The 21,921-nt window shown below is 51.1% G+C and overlaps 1 protein-coding gene across 8 annotated transcripts in view; it reads left to right on the top strand.

The window, feature by feature from the left end:
- The window catches only part of LZTS3 (leucine zipper tumor suppressor family member 3), a 945,160-nt gene that overhangs the window by 378,525 nt on the left and 544,714 nt on the right, over window positions 1-21,921 (top strand). For 4 of the 8 annotated variants that reach the window (XM_069632241.1, XM_069632237.1, XM_069632240.1 and 1 more), the window contains one exon: window positions 2,583-2,609. The exons of 1 other annotated variant lie outside the window; for it this stretch is intronic. The gene's annotated coding sequence lies outside the window, so the exon portion shown is untranslated. Of the gene's footprint in view, window positions 1-2,518; window positions 2,610-21,921 lie in introns of all 8 variants that reach the window. 3 more of the 8 variants (XM_069632234.1, XM_069632239.1, XM_069632232.1) reach the window with 1 other exon arrangement.

Here is a 21,921-nt window from a genome sequence, read left to right as displayed (position 1 = left end):
TGCTGTATTAACGCACCCGGAGCATTTCCATACATTGAGTGGATATCTATTACGAGTGCAGAGGACTCTTCAGCCAGCCAAGCAGCAAAGCACAGCTAATTGCTGTTCAAAGTGTCCATAGGCTGTGACCCATACTGTATGATCTATGACACTATTTGAATATTCAGAAGCATATTATTTTTAATGCTCTAGTTCTGTTATTAAAAAGTGATAATGTTTGCAGAAAGGGAACTCAAAAGCTTTGGTGGGTGCAGATGCAAACTACACTTAAATGTTGCTCCTTTTTCGTAGGCGATTGTCCTGACAACTTCACTGCCACCACTGGACGTGTGAAGCCCATGCAAGCGGAGCAACGCGATAACACAGCACCACATGTCACCATACTTGGTGTTGTGGGGGCCTGCCATTGACATCTAGCAGGCCCCAGGATTGCTATGGTCACCAGCACTGGACAGGCCCAGTGCCTGTGGGGGTTGGGGCCTGCCATGGGTATCCGGCAGGCACCATGGTGCTATAGGACTCCAGCACCAATGGCGGTGGGGGCACAGCCGACCATGCCCATGACCGTGCAGTCCTCTGCCACCGTACTGGCACGGGGGTCCCACGCCATCAGGGCATGCAGGCCTAAACCTCCACTGGTAGGCCTGCAGGCCTACAGAAATGAGACACAGACTCAGTCCTTCCGCTTGGGAGTCTGCAGCAGTTCTGTCTACGTGTCTGCAGAGCCTCCTTTTATTCGCCTGGTCATGGCCCATGTTAAAAGGGCAATACACAGAGGACGTATATATTCCCTTAAAGGGGCAACAAACTTAGGAGGGTCACACACCACACTTGGTAACGGGACCTGTGCAATTTGGTAAATTGAAGGGGCTAGCTCAAACTACCAAGCACATTTCTTTGTTTCCTTAATGTTGTTTGAAAACGTTAAAATCAAAGCAACAAAATAAATGTTTAAAAAAGTTCAAACAAAAAAGGCGTTGAAGAAGGTGAGAGCCAAGGTTCTCTATGTTGGCTTTGCTGTGAAGGGGAATCTTGTAGCAGCCAGGGATGAGTGTTCACACGTCATCATCTGCCACTATGCAGTCCGCTTGGGCACAATCGTGCACATGGGAAGCATGGCATTCACCTAAGGCCACTAAATGGAGAAGATGCAACCGTGCTGTTTTCCTTTAGGCATGTGGGCAATGATAAAAAAAAGAAATAAGCCAACGGGAACTCCTTTCATGAGGCAGTGGCCCTCTTTTGCCCTCTTTTGCGGCAAAAGCGGCATCCTTGTGTCCGGCGCTAATTACAAATATCGATGATAGATACTGTATTGAAGAAACACATTCTGCCCCCTTCCCCTTCTGTCCCACCCAAGACCGGTGGGAGTGGAGTAGAATACATAGTTGCCTAGAATTGATGTCCACTCTATCACACTGAAACATTGGGCATCATTACATGTTTCCTGGTATCCCGCCGGTAATTCCGGTGGCATACCGGGAATCTGCCCCTACCATCTCCGCTGCCTGATATCCTGGCATTACTGGGATATTACTGGCGGCAGAGACACTTGTACGTTCCCATTCCATGGCGTCCCATTGGACGCCATGGAATGGGATTGCCGGTGATTCCGGCATTTATTTGTCCATAGGGACCACAACTACCGGCAGGTCAGGCCTGCAGGTAGATCTGTGCCCCCATCGGCAAACTTGAGTTTCCCTGGTCCAGAAAAAATGATGGTGCCATGAATACCAGCATTTTGACCGGCATTCTTTCTGGACCGGTGAACTCCTAATGAGCCCAATTGTGCTCCTCGGGTGGTGACCCGAGGATCGAGCTGCAAGGCAAGAGGAAGGCCAGTAGGTAGCTGTGGGGTGCACTCGTTATTTTGACTACGTCATGTGGTGCACCGCTATGCCACACGACCAATATGGCCAAACCGTGGTGAGTCTGGCAGGGATGTGAAAAGGAGTGCATGGCACAGCAGCACACAGCTTTGTAAAAGAAACCTTTATTTGGGATATAGGGTAGGACTATGGCCCAGTCCCATTCCAAAACCCTTTGTTAATCAGACCTATAGTCTTCTGCGTTTCCCATTGGACAGATACATCAGTTATCTTAATTTATTCATGTTGTTCAAACAAAACATTGAAAAAAAGCAGAAATGACCATCACATAATTAATTCAAATCTATATTTAAACAAACTGTTATCATATGCCTATATAAGACCTGATTTAAAAATATAATTCCCCTTCACCCCTCCAACCCACCCTCTGCCACAAATGATTGAATAGCTATGCATGTGCTTGCTTTTAAACACCCTACTTAGACTTCAACTTGAGAGGTGTTATGTAAGGAAGGCGAAGGCAGAACACTCTGTTAATGCCACACGCCCTCAATGTCTTTTCATCTGTTTCCCTGATGCTGCTTTGTACGTGTTAATGCTGTCTTCGGATTTCCAATATGCGAGATGTTGCCACGGTTTCCTTGAGAGAACGACTTTGACAGCTCTGTTATTTTGGTATTTCATTGTAGGGAGGGGAGCAATGTCTCGAGAAGTTGGCAAACCCTAAAAAAGGAATCCTTTTTTTCTCCCTAGGAATGCAGTAGACATCAGCAATGAGAGGTGAGTGACAATGCTACTTTGTGTGGCTTCACAACTGCTGTTTTCCTAATATTATTCTGCTGCCTCGGGGTTAAATAAAGTCAGTTTAGTTCATGCTTTCAAGAAGTGTAGGGAAAGTTCCGGGCCTCAGGACTTGGATTTCAGAACACCGTCTCTGCATGACAGTCATTTATAACTAAATGCATGGGGTTCTGGGGGTTTGGAATGCAAAGAGGGGCTGACTGCAAGCACATTGCTTTCTGAATATTAGAATTTATATTCTGCAAACAAAAGGAGATAAACCTTCTAATGTACCCTCCACCTTTTTAAATGTATACTCAGCTGGCATTTTGAAAATGTACAAAGAGCCATGTTTTGGAATGTCTCTAAAAAGTTCAGAATTCTGCTTCCCTCCATACCAAGTTTACCACGTTGGCAACGTACTGCTAGGTCCAGTACTAACTATGAAGTCTACACCACTTTGCATTCTGGGATATGTAATCTTACATGCATGGGCTTGCTTGTCCAGTCATGCAACACGTGGATGGATAAAAGAACAGGATTGGACAATGGGCTATGTGACAAGTTGGCAACTGCAAAGCACTTTCTGAAATCAATATGTTTTGTCTACTTCTGATTTACGAGAGACATCGGGCCTCATTCTAAGGCTGGCGGTCCGGAAATAAGGTTGCCGGTCGCAGGGTATCAGCGCCGTTTCCGTAGCGCCCTGCTGGAGCCGTGTCTCCGGGCGGGTCCTGCTGGGGACACCGGCCCTGGAAAGCGTGGTTTGTATTTCTATTTTGTTTATTTGTATTGCGCGCCTGGCCCAAAGGTTATCACTGAACCACCGGCACCGTTAGCAACGGTTTTAGTGCTTCTGCGACTGCACGGGAATGCAGACTTACACTTTCCGCCGCCTGACATCCCCGGGGTCTCGGGACTTGTAATGTCCCTGTGGCACCGGGATATCAGGCAATGTAACAGTGATACGAGTTCAGCGGAAACTCGCTGGTAGTACCGGGGGGTTGCCGCCAAACTCATTCCCTTTAAAACACTGACTACGTGGTGTACTCACATAAGGTACCTGTGGGATGAATTATTACAGTGTGTATGCACACGTTCTGAAAATGTTTTTTTTTCCGATTGTGCTTTTCTAAAATCCACCCCCAGAAGCCACTGTTTATTTATATTTATGTAACACCTTTCTTGAAAAGTGTGTTAAATCTATCACTTTCCCTTTCTCGCTCCCCTGTAGACTAAGGCAGACACGAAATGTGAACGTTGCAGCAGCCTGTTTTCTGGGGGGCGCTGAATGTGTGAAACATTAAGAAAGGTCAACATTTGATGTCAGATTCACAAAACTCAACAATTGTTTATAATTTGTGTCCAGTATATCAGGGAGCAGAAAGAGATGAGCATTGATCAGAGAGCAGCGGGAAGGCTACACTGGGGAGATTGGGCTCTGGAGAGGTCCTCGGGCAGAGATAAGTGTGTATCTGGGAGCAGCAGTCGGGGTGTTCTGTAAGATATTCAGCATAGGACAGTCACTCAGGAAAAGTTTAGCATTGATCAGGGAGGAGGCTGTGGTGTGGGACAAACGGCAGAGGGGAGAACTCAGGAAGAGAAGAGCATTGATCAGGTGGCAGGGTGTGCTCTGGGACACTGGGCACAGGAGAGAACTCAGGAAGAGAAGAACATTGATTAGGGAGGAGGCTGTGCTGTGGGACACGGGGCAGAGGAGAGAACTCAGGAAGAGAAGAGCATTGATCAGGGAGGAGGCTGTGCTGTAGGACACTGGGCAGATGAGAGAACTCAAGAAGCGATGAGCATTGATCAGTGATCAGGGTGTGCTGTGGGGCACTGGGCAGAGGAGAGAACTCAAGAAGCGATGAGCATTGATCAGTGATCAGGGTGTGCTGTGGGGCACTGGGCAGAGGAGAGAACTCAGGAAGGGATGACCACTTATCATGGAGCAGGCAGTGCTGTGGGACACGGGGCAGAGGAGAGAACTCACAAAGAGAAAAGCATTGATCAAGGGGCAGGGTGTGCTGTGGGACACTGGTCGGAGGAGAGAACTCAGGAAGAGAAGAGCATTGATCAGAGAGGAGGCTGTGCTGTGGGACACGGGGCAGAGGAGAGAACTCTGGAAGAGAAGAGCATTGATCAGGGAGGAGGCTGTGCTATGGGACACTGGGCAGATGAGAGAACTCAGGAAGAGAAGAGCATTGATTAGGGAGGAGGCTGTGCTGTGGGACACGGGGCAGAGGAGAGAACTCAGGAAGAGAAGAGCATTGATCAGGGAGGAGGCTGTGCTGTGGGACACTGGGCAGATGAGAGAACTCAGGAAGAGAAGAGCATTTATCAGGGAGGAGGCTGTGCTGTGGGACACTGGGCAGAGGAGAGAACTCAGGAAGAGAAGAGCATTGATCAGGGAGAAGGCTGTACTGTGGGACACGGGGCAGAGGAGAGAACTCAGGAAGAGAAGAACATTGATCAGGGAGGAGGCTGTGCTGTGTGACACTGGGCAGAGGCGAGAACTCAGGAAGAGAAGAGCATTGATCAGGCAGGAGGCTGTGCTGTGGGACACTGGGCTGAGGAGAGAACTCAGGAAGAGAAGAGCATTGATCAGGGGGCAGGGTGTGCTCTGGGACACTGGGCACAGGAGAGAACTCAGGAAGAGAAGAGCATTGATCAGGGGGCAGGGTGTGCTGTGGGACAAAGGGCAGAGGAGAGAACTCAGGAAGGGATGAGCACTTATTAGGGAGCAGGGTGTGCTATGGGACACTGGGCAGAGGAGAGAACTCAGGAAGAGAAGAGCTCTGATCAGGGAGGAGGCTGTGCGGTGGGACACTGGGAAGAGGAGAGAACTCAGGAATAGAAGCGCATTAATCAGGGAGGAGGTTGTGCTGTGGGACACTGGGCAGAGGAGAGAACTCAGGAAGAGGAGAGCATTGATCAGTGAGGAGGGTGTGCTGTGGGACACTGGGCAGAGGAGGAACTCAGGAAGGGATGAACATTGATCAGGGAGCAGGCTTCACTGTGGGACATGGGGCAGAGGAGAGACTGAGGAAGAGAAGAGCATTGATCAGGGGGCAGGGTGTGCTGTGGGGCACTGGGCAGAGGAGAGAACTCAGGAAGGGATGAGCACTTATCAGGGATCAGGTTGTGCTGTCAGACACTGGGCAGTGTTGAGAACTCAGGAAGGGATGAGCATTTATCAGGGAGCAGTGGTTAGGGTCTGCTTGGGTACCTGGTGCAGGAGAGACACTCAGGAAGAGATGAGCATTGGTCAGAAGGAAGGGTGTGCTGTGGGAAACTGGGCAGAGGAGAGAACTCTGTAAGGGATCAACATTTTTCAGGGAGCCGGTTGTGCTGTGGGGCACTGGGCATAGGAGTGAACTCAGGAAAGGATGAGTATTGATCAGGGGGTAGGTTGTGCTGTGAGACACTGGGCAGAGGGAATAACTCAGGAAGGGATGAGCATTGATCAGGGAGCAGGGTGTGCTGTGATACTCTGGGCAGATGGGATAGGTCAGATTGGAGGTAAGTCTGGCCACCCCACAGGCAAAGGTGTAGTTTGCCTTTGCATTAACGTGCCTGTAAACAGAATTACTGGCACAATATTACTGCACTGACTAGGTCATAATGGGGCTCAGGAAGAGATGAGCATTGATCAGGGGGTATGGTGTGCTGTGGGACACTGGGCAAAGGAGAGAACTCAGGAAGTGATGGGTATTGATTAGGGAGCAGGGCGTGCTGTGAAACACTGGGCAGAGGAGAGAACTCAAGAAGGGATGAGCATTGATCAGTGATCAGGGTGTGCTGTGGGGCACTGGGTAGAGGAGACAACTCAGGAAAGGATAAGCATTGATCAGGAAGCAGGGTGTTCTGTTGGACACTGGGCAGAGGAGAGAACTCAGGAAGGGATGAGCATTTATCAGGAAGCAGGGTGCTCTGTTGGACACGGGCCAGAGGAGAAACTTAGGAAGGGATGAGCATTGATCAGGGAGCAGGGTGTGCTGTGGGACATTGGACAGAGGGAATAACTTAGGAAGGGATGAGCATTGATCAGAGATCAGGGTGTGCTGTGGGAAACTGGGCAGAGGAGAGAACTCTGTAAGGGATCAACCTTTTTCAGGGAGCCGGTTGTGCTGTGGGGCACTGGGTACAGAAATGAACTCAGGAAAGGATAAGTATTGATCAGGGAGTAGGTTGTGCTGTGAGACACTGGGCAGAGGGAATAACTCATGAAGGGATGAGCATTGATCAGGGAGCAGGGTGTGCTGTGATACTCTGGGCAGATGGGATAGGTCAGATTGGAGGTAAGTCTGGCCACCCCACAGGCAAACTTGTACTTTGCCTTTGCATTAACGTGCCTGTAAACAGAATTACTGGCACATTATTACTGCACCGACTAGGTCATAATGAGGCTCAGGAAGAGATGAGCATTGATCAGTGGGTAGGGTGTGCTGTGGGACACTGGGCAAAGGAGAGAACTCAGGAAGAGATGGGTATTGATTAGGGAGCAGTGTGTGCTGTGGGACACTGGGCAGAGGAGAGAACTCAAGAAGTGATGAGCATTGATCAGTGATCAGGGTGTGCTGTGGGGCACTGGGCAGAGGCGAGAACTCAGGAAGGTATGAGCATTGATCAGGAAGCAGGGTGCTCTGTTGGACTCTGGGCAGAGGAGAGAACTCAGGAAGGGATGAGCATTGAACAGGAAGCAGGGTGCTCTGTTGGACATGGGCCAGAGGAGAAATGTAGGAAGGGATGAGCATTGTTCAGGGAGCAGGTTGTGCTGTGGGACATTGGACAGAGGGAATAACTTAGGAAGGGATGAGCATTGATCAGGGATCAGGGTGTGCTGTGGGGCACTGGGCAGAGGAGAGAACTCAGGAAGGGATGACCACTTATCATGGAGCAGGCAGTGCTGTGGGACACGGGGCAGAGGAGAGAACTCACAAAGAGAAAAGCATTGATCAAGGGGCAGGGTGTGCTATGGGACACTGGTCGGAGGAGAGAACTCAGGAAGAGAAGAGCATTGATCAGAGAGGAGGCTGTGCTGTGGGACACGGGGCAGAGGAGAGAACTCTGGAAGAGAAGAGCATTGATCAGGGAGGAGGCTGTGCTGTGGGACACTGGGCAGATGAGAGAACTCAGGAAGAGAAGAGCATTGATCAGGGAGGAGGCTGTGCTGTGGGACACTGGGCAGAGGAGAGAACTCAGGAAGAGAAGAGCATTGATCAGGGAGGAGGCTGTGCTGTGGGACACTGGGCAGAGGAGAGAACTCAGGAAGAGAAGAGCATTGATCAGGGAGGAGGCTGTGCTGTGGGACACGGGGCAGAGGAGAGAACTCAGGAAGAGAAGAGCATTGATCAGGGAGGAGGCTGTGCTGTGGGACACTGGGCAGAGGAGAGAACTCAGGAAGAGAAGAGCATTGATCAGGGAGGAGGCTGTGCTGTGCGACACTGGGCAGAGGCGAGAACTCACGAAGAGAAGAGCATTGATCAGGGGGCAGGGTGTGCTCTGGGACATTGGGCACAGGAGAGAACTCAGGAAGAGAAGAGCATTGATCAGAGGGCAGGGTGTGCTGTGGGACAAAGGGCAGAGGAGAGAACTCAGGAAGGGATGAGCACTTATTAGGGAGCAGGGTGTGCTGTGGGACACTGGGCCGAGGAGAGAACTCAGGAAGAGAAGAGCACTGATCAGGGAGGAGGCTGTGCGGTGGGACACTAGGAAGAGGAGAGAACTCAGGAATAGAAGAGCATTGATCATGGAGGAGGTTGTGCTGTGGAATACTGGGCAGAGGAGAGAACTCAGGAAGAGAAGAGCATTGATCAGGGAGGAGGCTGTGCTGTGGCACACTGTGCAGAGGAGGAACTCAGGAAGGGATGAGCATTGATCAGGGAGCAGGCTGTGCTGTGGGACATGGGGCAAAGGAGAGAACTCAGGAAGAGAAGAGCATTGATCAGGGGGCAGGGTGTGCTGTGGGGCACTGGGCACAGGAGAGAACTCAGGAAGGGATGAGCACTTATCAGGGAGCAGGGTGTGCTGTGGGACACTGAGCAGAGGAGATAACTCAGGAAGAGAAGAGCATTGATCAGGGTGCAGGCTGTGCTGTGGGACACTGGGCAGAGGAGATAACTCAGGAAGAGAAGAGCATTGATCAGAGAGCAGGCTGTGCTGTGGGACACGGGGCAGAGGAGAGAACTCAGGAAGAGAAGAGCATTGATCAGGGAGGAGGCTGTGCTGTGGGACACTGGGCAGAGGAGAGAACTCAGGAAGGGATGACCACTTATCATGGAGCAGGCAGTGCTGTGGGACACGGGGCAGAGGAGAGAACTCACAAAGAGAAGAGCATTGATCAAGGGGCAGGGTGTGCTGTGGGACACTGGGCAGAGGAAAGAACTCAGGAAGGGATGAGCACTTATCAGGGAGCAGGTTGGGCTGTGGGACACTGGGCAGAGGAAAGAACTCAGGAAGGGATTGGCATTGATCAGGGGGCAGGGTGTGCTCTGGGACACTGGACAGAGGAGAGAACTCAGGAGGGGATAAGCATTGATCAGGGAGCAGGTTGTTCTGTGGGACAATCGGCAGAGGAGAGAACTCAGGAAGGGATAACCACTTATCATGGAGCAGGCAGTGCTGTGGGACACGGGGCAGAGGAGAGAACTCACAAAGAGAAGAGCATTGATCAGGGGGCAGGGTGTGCTGTGGGGCACTGGGCACAGGAGAGAACTCAGGAAGGGATGAGCACTTATCAGGGAGCAGGGTGTGCTGTGGGACACTGAGCAGAGGAGATAACTCAGGAAGAGAAGAGCATTGATCAGGGTGCAGGCTGTGCTGTGGGACACTGGGCAGAGGAGATAACTCAGGAAGAGAAGAGCATTGATCAGAGAGCAGGCTGTGCTGTGGGACACGGGGCAGAGGAGAGAACTCAGGAAGAGAAGAGCATTGATCAGGGAGGAGGCTGTGCTGTGGGACACTGGGCAGAGGAGAGATCTCAGGAACGGATGACCACTTATCATGCAGCAGGCAGTGCTGTGGGACACGGGGCAGAGGAGAGAACTCACAAAGAGAAGAGCATTGATCAAGGGGCAGGGTGTGCTGTGGGACACTGGGCAGAGGAAAGAACTCAGGAAGGGATGAGCACTTATCAGGGAGCAGGTTGGGCTGTGGGACACTGGGCAGAGGAAAGAACTCAGGAAGGGATTGGCATTGATCAGGGGGCAGGGTGTGCTCTGGGACACTGGACAGAGGAGAGAACTCAGGAGGGGATAAGCATTGATCAGGGAGCAGGTTGTTCTGTGGGACAATCGGCAGAGGAGAGAACTCAGGAAGGGATAACCACTTATCATGGAGCAGGCAGTGCTGTGGGACACGGGGCAGAGGAGAGAACTCACAAAGAGAAAAGCATTGATCAAGGGGCAGGGTGTGCTGTGGGACACTGGTCGGAGGAGAGAACTCAGGAAGAGAAGAGCATTGATCAGAGAGGAGGCTGTGCTGTGGGACACGGGGCAGAGGAGAGAACTCTGGAAGAGAAGAGCATTGATCAGGGAGGAGGCTGTGCTGTGGGACACTGGGCAGATGAGAGAACTCAGGAAGAGAAGAGCATTGATCAGGGAGGAGGCTGTGCTGTGGGACACTGGGCAGAGGAGAGAACTCAGGAAGAGAAGAGCATTGATCAGGGAGGAGGCTGTGCTGTGGGACACGGGGCAGATGAGAGAACTCAGGAAGAGAAGAGCATTGATCAGGGAGGAGGCTGTGCTGTGGGACACTGGGCAGAGGAGAGAACTCAGGAAGAGAAGAGCATTGATCAGGGAGGAGGCTGTGCTGTGCGACACTGGGCAGAGGCGAGAACTCACGAAGAGAAGAGCATTGATCAGGGGGCAGGGTGTGCTCTGGGACACTGGGCACAGGAGAGAACTCAGGAAGAGAAGAGCATTGATCAGAGGGCAGGGTGTGCTGTGGGACAAAGGGCAGAGGAGAGAACTCAGGAAGGGATGAGCACTTATTAGGGAGCAGGGTGTGCTGTGGGACACTGGGCCGAGGAGAGAACTCAGGAAGAGAAGAGCACTGATCAGGGAGGAGTTTGTGCGGTGGGACACTAGGAAGAGGAGAGAACTCAGGAATAGAAGAGCATTGATCATGGAGGAGGTTGTGCTGTGGGATACTGTGCAGAGGAGAGAACTCAGGAAGAGAAGAGCATTGATCAGGGAGGAGGCTGTGCTGTGGCACACTGTGCAGAGGAGGAACTCAGGAAGGGATGAGCATTGATCAGGGAGCAGGCTGTGCTGTGGGACATGGGGCAAAGGAGAGAACTCAGGAAGAGAAGAGCATTGATCAGGGGGTAGGGTGTGCTGTGGGGCACTGGGCAGAGAAGAGAACTCAGGAAGGAATGAGCACTTATCAGGGAGCAGGGTGTGCTGTGGGACACTGAGCAGAGGAGATAACTCAGGAAGAGAAGAGCATTGATCAGGGCGCAGGCTGTGCTGTGGGACACTGGGCAGAGGAGATAACTCAGGAAGAGAAGAGCATTGATCAGGGAGCAGGCTGTGCTGTGGGACACGGGGCAGAGGAGAGAACTCAGGAAGAGAAGAGCATTGATCAGGGAGGAGGCTGTGCTGTGGGACACTGGGCAGAGGAGAGAACTCAGGAAGGGATGACCACTTATCATGGAGCAGGCAGTGCTGTGGGACACGGGGCAGAGGAGAGAACTCACAAAGAGAAGAGCATTGATCAAGGGGCAGGGTGTGCTGTGGACACTGGGCAGAGGAAAGAACTCAGGAAGGGATGAGCACTTATCAGGGAGCAGGTTGGGCTGTGGGACACTGGGCAGAGGAAAGAACTCAGGAAGGGATTGGCATTGATCAGGGGGCAGGGTGTGCTCTGGGACACTGGACAGAGGAGAGAACTCAGGAGGGGATAAGCATTGATCAGGGAGCAGGTTGTTCTGTGGGACAATCGGCAGAGGAGAGAACTCAGGAAGAGGTGAGCATTGAGCAGGGTACTGGGTGTTCTGTGGGATTTTTGGCAGAGTAGAGAACTCATGAAGAGAAGAGCATTGATCATGGGGTACGGTGTGCTGTGAGACATTCAGCAGAGGATAGAACTTGAGTAGATATGAGGATAGATTAGGGAGCAGGGTCTGCTCTGTGACACTGGGCTGAGGAGAGAACTCAGGAAGGGATTAGCATTGATCAGGAAGCAGGGTGTGCTGTGGGGCACTGGGCAGAGGAGAGAACTCAGGAAGAAATGAGCATTGATCAGGGAGGAGGATGTGCTGTGGGACACTGGGCTGAGGAGAAAACTCAGGAAAAGATGAGCAATGATTAGGCAGCAGGGTGTGCTGTCTGACACTGGGCAGTGTTGAGAACTCAGGAAGGGATGAGCATTTATCAGGGAGCAGTGGTTAGGGTCTGCTTGGATACCTGGTGCAGGAGAGACACTCAGGAAGATATGAGCATTGGTCAGAAGGAAGGGTGTGCTGTGGGAAACTGGGCAGAGGAGAGAACTCTGAAAGGGATCAACATTTTTCAGGGAGCCGGTTGTGCTGTGGGGCACTGGGCATAGGAGTGAACTCAGGAAAGGATGAGTATTGATCGGGAGTAGGTTGTGCTGTGAGACACTGGGCAGAGGGAATAACTCAGGAAGGGAAGAGCATTGATCAGGGAGCAGGGTGTGCTGTGATACTCTGGGCAGATGGGATAGGTCAGATTGGAGGTAAGTCTGGCAACCCCACAGGCAAACTTGTAGTTTGCCTTTGCATTAACGTGCCTGTAAACATAATTACTGGCACAATATTACTGCACTGACTAGGTCATAATGAGGCTCAGGAAGAGATGAGCATTGATCATGGGGTAGGGTGTGCTGTGGGACACTGGGCAAAGGAGAGAACTCAGGAAGTGATGGGTATTGATTAGGGAGCAGGGTGTGCTGTGGAACACTGGGCAGAGGAGAGAACTCAAGAAGCGATGAGCATTGATCAGTGATCAGGGTGTGCTGTGGGGCACTGGGCAGAGGAGAGACCTCAGGAAAGGATAAGCATTGATCAGGAAGCAGGGTGTTCTGTTGGACACTGGGCAGAGGAGAGAACTCAGGAAGGGATGAGCATTTATCAGGAAACAGGGTGCTCTGTTGGACACGGGCCAGAGGAGAAACTTAGGAAGGGATGAGCATTGATCAGGGAGCAGGGTGTGCTGTGGGACATTGGACAGAGGGAATAACTTAGGAAGGGATGAGCATTGATCAGGCAGCAGGGTGTGTTGTGATTCTCTGGGCAGATGGGATATGTCAGATTGGAGGTAAGTCTGGCCACCCCACAGGCAAACTTGTACTTTGCCTTTGCAGTAACATGCCTGTAAACAGAATTACTGGCACATTATTACTGCACCGTCTAGGTCATAATAAGGCTCAGGAAGAGATGAACATTGATCAGGGGTAGGGTGTGCTGTGGGACACTGGGCAAAGGAGAGAACTCAGGAAGATATGGGTATTGATTAGGGAGCAGTGTGTGCTGTGGGACACTGGGCAGAGGAGACAACTCAAGAAGCGATGAGCATTTATCAGTGATCAGGGTGTGCTGCGGGGCACTGGGCAGAGGAGAGAACTCAGGAAGGTATGAGCATTGATCAGGAAGCAGGGTGCTCTGTTGGACTCTGGGCAGAGGAGAGAACTCAGGAATGGATGAGCATTGATCAGGAAGCAGGGTGCTCTGTTGGACATGGGCCAGAGGAGAAATTTAGGAAGGGATGAGCATTGATCAGGGAGCAGGGTGTGCTGCGGGACATTGGACAGAGGGAATAACTTAGGAAGGGATGAGCATTGATCAGGGATCAGGGTGTGCTGTGGGGCACTGGGCAGAGGAGAGAACTCATGAAGGTAAGAGCATTGATCAGGGATCAAGGTGTGCTGTAGGGCACTGGGTAGAGGAGAGAACTCAGGAAGGGATGAGCATTGATCAGGAAGCAGGGTACTCTGTGGGACACGGGCCAGAGGAGAGAACCCAGGAAGGGATGAGTATTGATCAGGGAGCAGGTTGTGCTGTGAGACAATGGGCAGAGGAGAGAACTGAAGAAGGGATGAGCATTGATCAGGGAGTAGGTTTTTCTGCGGGGCACTGGGCAGAGGGAATAATTAAGTTAGGGATGATTATTGATCAGGGAGCAGGGTGTGCTGTGGGACACTGGGCAGAGGAGAGAACTGAAGAAGGGATGAGCATTGATCAGGGAGCAGGCTGCTCTGTAAAACACGTGGCAGAGGAGCGAACTCAGGAAGTAATGAGCCTTGATCAGGGAGCAGGGTGTTCTGTGGGACATGGGGCAGAGGAGAGAAATCAGGAAGAGAAGAGCATTGATCAGGGGCAGGGGGTGCTGTGGGACTCTGGGCAGAGCAGAGAACTCAGTAAGGGATGAGCATTAATCAGGGACAGGGTGTGCTGTGGGACACTGCTGGGCAGAGGAGAGAACTCAGTAAGGGATGAGCATTAATCAGGTACAGGGTGTGCTGTGGGACACTGCTGGGCAGAGGAGAGAACTCAAGAAGCGATGAGCATTGATCAGTGATCAGGGTGTGCTGCGGGGCACTGGGCAGAGGAGAGAACTCAGGAAGGTATGAGCATTGATCAGGAAGCAGGGTGCTCTGTTGGACTCTGGGCAGAGGAGAGAACTCAGGAATGGATGAGCATTGATCAGGAAGCAGGGTGCTCTGTTGGACATGGGCCAGAGGAGAAATTTAGGAAGGGATGAGCATTGATCAGGGAGCAGGGTGTGCTGTGGGACATTGGACAGAGGGAATAACTTAGGAAGGGATGAGCATTGATCAGGGATCAGGGTGTGCTGTGGGGCACTGGGCAGAGGAGAGAACTCATGAAGGTAAGAGCATTGATCAGGGATCAAGGTGTGCTGTAGGGCACTGGGTAGAGGAGAGAACTCAGGAAGGGATGAGCATTGATCAGGAAGCAGGGTACTCTGTGGGACACGGGCCAGAGGAGAGAACCCAGGAAGGGATGAGTATTGATCAGGGAGCAGGTTGTGCTGTGAGACAATGGGCAGAGGAGAGAACTGCAGAAGGGATGAGCATTGATCAGGGAGTAGGTTTTTCTGCGGGGCACTGGGCAGAGGGAATAATTAAGTAAGGGATGATTATTGATCAGGGAGCAGGCTGCTCTGTAAAACATGTGGCAGAGGAGCGAACTCAGGAAGTAATGAGCCTTGATCAGGGAGCAGGGTGTTCTGTGGGACATGGGGCAGAGGAGAGAACTCATGAAGAGAAGAGCATTGATCAGGGGCAGGGGGTGCTGTGGGACATTGGGCAGAGGAGAGAACTCAGTAAGGGATGAGCATTAATCAGGGACAGGGTGTGCTGTGGGACACTGCTGGGCAGAGGAGAGAACTCAGTAAGGGATGAGCATTAATCAGGGACAGGGTGTGCTGTGGGACACTGCTGGGCAGAGGAGAGAACTCAGAAAGGGATGAGCATTAATCAGGGACAGGGTATTATGTGGGACACGGGCCAGAAGAGAGAACCCAGGAAGGGATGAGTATTGATCAGAGAGTAGGTTTTCCTGTGGGACGCTGGGCAGAGGGAATAACTCAGGAAGGGATGAGCATTGATCAGGGAGCAGGGTGTGCTGTGGGACACTGTTCAGATTGGATAGGTCAGGTTGGAGGTAATTCTGGCCACCCCACTGGCAAACTTGTACTTTTCCGATGCAGTAAAGTGCCTGTAAACAGAATTATTGGCACGTTATTACTGCACCGGCTATGTCATAATAACGCCAAATATCATGCCCCAAATAGTGTACCTTTTCTTTACACAATTGCAATTTCTGTTTTTAAGACCTATGGCCTTTATTAGCCAGTCTGGTCAGTAACTGCTATGTGTGCATTTTACATCCTTGTTTGAACGGAATGCTAATAACACATTCTGACATTGCCAGGAACCTGATGTCATCAAATCTGTCTTCCCCATGGAGTGCTATGGACTCCAATTAATGGGGACTAATACTGCCTACCACCAGATGTAATCTGGTGGAAATACCGTCAGACCAAGTGGTAGTAACGGTAATACCGTTTGGTGGTATCTCAGTGGTGAGGCTGTTTCTGCACATGCATCCAAGGGCATATGAGAGGTACAATATCATAGAGAGCGGTTGTATGTTGTCGCAGTTCATATAGGTTCTAGCCAGAGCTCTCCTGCTAAATGGACCCCCTCCCCCATCATCTCTCCCTGATATATCTGTTTTTACTAGGCTCAGGAGAGCTAATTAGGCAGAGATAAGCATGTATCTGGGAGCAGTTGGCAGAGTGTGTTGTGGGATACTGGTCCCTAGAGAGACACTCAGAGATAAGATTTTATCTGGGAGCAGTTGGCAGAGTGTGCTGTGAGATACTGGGCACTAGTGAGTCACTCAGAAATGAGCATTTAACAGGGTGAAGGGTGTGCAATGGCATAATGGGCACAGGTCATACACTCAGGAAGAGATGAGCATGAATGAGGGAGTAGTGAGCAGAGTGTCTTTGAGATACTGGACACTGGAAAGAGACTCATTAATAGATGGGCATTTAACAGGGTGCAGGGTGTGTGTTAAGACGGATTCCTGAACTCTGTCCTGGTGGCGCAGAAGTTCAGAAGGCCAACCTAATTACTTGGAACAGGGTAACCTCTGGACGAGCAAGAACAATTAAGGTAGCGATCGCGGCGGTCAAGACTAGGTCTCAAGAGGGGTGAGGGTGACTGAAAGCCCGCAATGAGCACACAAAGCAAGAACACTTACAAACTACTCCAAACAGTTGTTATATTAAAATATATATACACATTTATTTCAAGGCCTTTAAAACAATGACCGTAGCGAGAAAATCACAATATAACGATAGTAAACCAACACATACCATATCAACACAATATATATACAAATACAACAAGTCTCAAGCCTTATATGCACGAAATGTGTAGTCCACCTAAAAGGGAGGGAAAACAGGCAGTGCGCAATAATGCTTAGACCCAGTTCGCCTTCAGAGGCACCTAACTAGATGGAAGTCCGAGCCCTGCGAAGAGTGGAGCCTTGTGCTCAAAAGTACCTGCACGCGCTGGTGCCAACGGGCAAAAGGAGAAGCTCTTCGAGGGAAATCAGGCAGTTCAGCTTAGTGCACAAAAGAAGAAGAACAAGTTCCGCGACTCAAGCGCAGCCTCCACAGTGGGCAGAAGCAGAGCGCGAGTACGGAAAAGGGTGCTGTTTGACACAGCGGGGAAAAGCAATGGGCTCCTGCAGGAGGGCGACCAGATCCTAGCTATGCTACTCGGTCCCCGATGCAAGCAGACCCAGGCTTCTCCGCATCAGTTTCAGCAGCTGGCAGGTTCTGAAGAGCAGGGAACGCCTCGTCGTCGTGTTGAGTAAAAAGAAGTCCCAATCGAAGAATCCCGCACAGTTTGTTACCACAGCAGGGCAACGGAGTGGCCGTGTGTATCTGAGCCTTCAGACCTGGGAACGCCAAGTGTACGAAGCATGTGAGAGTGACAAGGACTCGAAATACTACACAACCTGGCGGCGGTTACAGAGCAAGATTCCCGTGTAAGCTGGTCAGTCAGCTGGATGGCCCAGAGACGTTTCCGAAGGCTTACTGGCAGGAGATGGTGAAGATGCCGAGAATAGCTGTTCCCGCTATTCCAAGGGTCGAAATACCAGTACAGGCCTTCTAGTTCGATCAAAGGTGAAAAGGGTTTCACAAGGCGACAGCAGTGCAGAGGAGAAGTCCTTCAGCGGGTCACCAGCGATTCCTCGGTCCAGCCTCTTGGTTGCAGGATACTTGGCTCCTGTATTCCTTCGTTCGTGAGAACTCAGGAGATCGACATGGTAGTGGTGTTTACAGCCCCCTCTTATCCACGGTTCCCTTCGCGCCAAAACGGAGGGGACCCAATGGGAGATCCGCTCATCAACACTCACACCATTCGTGGACCAATCACGGACCACGGTGGTCCCAGGCATTCACACCACCCTAGACTCTCTGGCACCCAGGATGTGTATTGGGACCAGACATCCCAGCCCACATCCTGGAGGCACACACAAGACATGTAGAAGCCCGCGAAAGCATCCGTGTTTCGCGGGAAAGTACATGCCCAAATAAGGAAGGCCCCGGGTCGGCTCGACCTGGGGAAGGTGAAGGGTGCAAGACGGTCAGCGGACAGGACAAAGGAGCCTCGTGGTCTGTCCATTTTGGGAGCCAGGCCACCATTTTGGGTTAAGGGCGAGAAACGCGCTTAGAACGCCAAAAGGAGCTCAAAACACAAGAAACGATCGCTGCCACCATTCCCGTCCCTGAATCACTTGCACCGATCAGATACAATCCTAAATGAGTATCTAGGGCCTGTAGAAGGCTAGAGACCCAAGAGAGCTGTAACTTAGCTTACAGTGCCCTCTTGTGTCATGTTGCACGAAAGCCGCAACATGATAAAAGAAACTACGGGAAACAGCGTTCCCCGGTACTGACTGTTTTAAGGGCATGTCAGTTTCCCCGTAAGAAAGGAGCGAAAGCCCAGAGGAGTGCGGCAGAAGGCTGCACTTCTCTGGCAAAGTCGAGAACAAGGTGAAAAACAACAGCAAAAAGTTTAGGGGTTGCCACATGGAAGGAAAATTACCTACAATTACGAAATCTTTCCTAACACTCGCCCCTCCCAGACTATGGACAGGGGGAACTAATCCACCCCTGGATGAGTCTCTTGTTCAGGTCGGTTAAACATTCTGGACAACCCATCAGCATTGCTATGTTGGACACCTGGCCTATGCTCAATAGTGAAGTCAAAGCCTTTTAGACTTATGGACCACCTAAGCAACTTTGGATTCTCCCCCTTCATGTTCATTAGCCACTTTAAGGGCTTGTGGTCAGTTTGCAAAGTGAAGTGGGTCCCATAGAAGTAGGGCCTCAGCTTCCTTAGGGCCCACACAACAGAGAAACATTCTTTCTCTACCGTGGACCATCTGAGCTCTCTGTCCTTAAGCTGGCGGCTAATAAAACCAATAGGGTGTTCCTTACCCTTCTCATCTACTTGTGATAGTACAGCTCCTATCCCAGTGTCAGAGGCATCCGTCTGCACGATAAAAGGTCTTTGATAATCAGGGGCCCTGAGGACAGGGGCCTGGCACAAGGAGTCTTTTAAGCCATTGAAGGCCTTCTCACACTCGTCGGTCCAAGTTACCTTCTTGGGTTTCTTCGGAGTTGTGAGGGCAGTCAGAGGGGCAGCTATGGTGCCATAGTCTGCCACAAAATTGCGGTAATACCCCGTGAGTCCTAAGAAGGCTCTCACTTGGGTTTGCGTAGTGGGGGTAGGCCAGTCTTGTACTGCTTGTACTTTACTGGGAAGAGGCTGTATCCTCTCTCCACCTACTTCATGTCCAAGGTAAACCACTGAGCCTTGTCCAATCTGGCATTTACTAGCCTTTATGGTCAGGTGTGCTTTCTGAAGAGCCTGGAGCAAAATCCAGAGGTGTTTCACATGGTCTTCCCAGGGGGCACTGAAAACTGCTATATCGTCCAGATATGCAAGGCAGAATCCGTCCAACCCATTCAACACATGATTCACAAGCCTCTGGAAAGTGGCAGGTGCATTCTTCAACCCGAACTGCATTACCCGGAATTGGTAAAGGCCGTCTGGAGTAGAAAATGCTGTCTTCTCCTTGGCATGTTCTGCTAAAGCTATTTGCCAATAGCCAGCAGTGAGGTCAAACGTGCTGAGGTACTTGGAGGCACCCTAAGTATCCACCAGCTCATCTGTTCGAGGCAAGGGGTGTGCATCTGTCTTGGTGACAGCATTCAGAGCCCTGTAATCCACGCAGAACCTCAATTCAGAAGTGCCTGCCTTTGGAACCAAAACCACAGGGCTGGACCAAGGACTACTAGAGGGTTCAATCACCCCAAGGTCTAACATCTTGTTGACCTCGGTCTTAATATAAGACCGTACTTTTTCTGACATCCTGTATCCCCTACTTTTGGTAGGTACACTGTCTCCTGTGTCAATGTTATGTTTGCGCCAAGGTGTCAAACCAGGCGACTGTGAAAACAGGGGAGAAAACTGCCTAAGCAAACTTTTCACCTCAGCCTGCTGATCAGAAGTCAGGTGAGGGGCCACTCGGACACCCTCAAAGGAGCTATCTGAAGGACCGCTTTGGAACAGGTCGGGGAGAGGTTCAGACTCCTCTTCCTCAACATCTGAAGCCAGTAGCAGTGCTGCGATTTCGACTCTTGGGACGAAAGCCTTCAGCCTATTCAGGTGAAACACTTTTGGAGCCTGTCCAGGCCTTTCAAGGTCCACTAAATAGTTAACCTCACCCAGGGGCTCCACCACTGTGTAAGGGCCTGACCATTTGTCCTGTAAAGCTCGAGGCCTTATGGGATTCATGATCAGGACTTGCTGACCAGGTGTAAAGTTGATGAGGGAAGCTTTCTGGTCGTACCAATGTTTCACCAGCGCTTGTCCAGCCTTCAATTTATCACTAGCCAAGCCCATCAGAAGTACCATCCGTTTTCTGAGCCCTAGCACATAATCAACTACGTTGGTAGTAACAGGGGGAGTGGGCATCTCCCATCCCTCTTTGACGATGGCTAAGGGTCCCCGTACAGGATGACCGAAAAGAAGTTCGAAGGGGCTGAAGCCAACACCCTCCTGTGGTACCTCTCGGTAGGCAAACAGTAAGCATGGTAAAAGAAGATCCCATTTCCTTCTCTGAGATTCCTCCAGAGCCCCAATCATGCTCTTTAACGTTCTGTTGAAACGTTCCACCAGACCATTGGTCTGGGGGTGGTATGCAGAAGAGAACTTGTAGGTGACCCCACATTCTTTCCACATAGCCTGCATATACTTCGACATAAAGTTGCTGCCACGATCCGACACAACTTCTTTAGGGAAGCCAACCCTAGTAAATATGCCAAGTAAAGCTTTTGCAACTGACTTGGCAGTTACAGTTTTCAATGGGATGGCCTCAGGATATCTGGTTGCATGGTCGACCAGCACCAGGATAAACCTATTGCCCGAGGATGTTTGTGGGTCAAGGGGACCAACAATGTCGATCCCTACCCTTTCAAATGGTACCCCCACAACTGGGAGCGGTACCAACGGAACTTGGATTGTCGCGCCAACCTTAACAGACAACTGGCAGGAGGCACAACTCCTGCAGTGACTTTCTACTTGCACCCCCATCTTGGGCCAGTAGAAGTGCATGGATAACCTTTGCTTGGTCCTCTTCATACCAAGGTGACCAGCAAGGGGAACTTCATGCGCCAACTGCAGGAGGAAGGGACTAACAGCAAGGGGAACCACCAACCTCCTATGGTCTCCTTCTGTAGACTCTGTGGGCTCACTCTACAGGAGTCCACCTTCCCAATAAATCCTATGCGTCCCAGGAGGTTCACCCTCAAGCTGGGAGCAGGCCTGTCTCCTTAGGCCTTCCAGAGATGGGCACTCACGTTGGCCTTTACTGAATTCGTCCCTATCAGGACCTCCTTCAACTAACAAGTCTTTTAGTTCAGGATGATCGTTGGGGTCAAATACTTCAGGCATCGCCACCTCCTCGTCAGGCCCGGGCGATTGACCAACTTCCTCCACCGCAGTGGTAGGCGAGCTCGGGGGAATATTCTCTTTCCCTCGTCTTGACTTGTCGACTCCTTTCGCCTTGGGTTTCCCCTTAGACTGGGACAGCGAATTGGTCTTGGCCAATGCTGCCCGTGCTTGAGACCGTGTGTAGGGCCTTTCGGCAGTGTCTCCTACGAGCCCTAAAGCTCTGAGATCATTACCTAACAAGACCTTTCCCGGGACGTTTCTCTGAATGCTCACTGGAATCCTGACTGCTGTACCATTTAAAGTAAGATTTACAGGTATTACTGGGAACATATGGAGTGGGCCGTCAGCCAACTTAGTGGGCATCAGAGTAGCTCTGGCAACTTCCTCTGAGTCTACCAAGGTAGAATCCACTACAGTGCGACTGCACCCACTATCCCTAAGAGCTGGAGTATCTACTCCATTGATCAGCACACTGTCTTTAAAGTAGTGCTTGGTATTATCCGGAATCCTAGCATAAGCCTCTGCGACTTTAGGCTCCCAGGAACCCAGGGACACTAAAACTACCTCAGCCTCTAACCCGCTGGGAAATGAGTCTGAGGAGAAGGATGCTCCTGTAATCTCTTCTTCCTCGTAGGAGGAGAAGGCCAGATTAGCGGAGTGGACCCCCAAAGGTGTAACCTTACACCAGGGATCCCCCTTCACGTGGTCAGTTGCTCCACAAGCAAAACAAGATCCATTGGGTCTGTTTACATAGTGAGGCTTATTAAACCAGAGTTCTGTT

Source organism: Ambystoma mexicanum, chromosome 6q, assembly GCF_040938575.1.
Source record: "Ambystoma mexicanum isolate Mex_15411 chromosome 6q, UKY_AmexF1_1, whole genome shotgun sequence".
Classification (NCBI taxonomy): domain Eukaryota; kingdom Metazoa; phylum Chordata; class Amphibia; order Caudata; family Ambystomatidae; genus Ambystoma; species Ambystoma mexicanum.
This window is presented reverse-complemented; position numbering and strand designations above follow the sequence as displayed.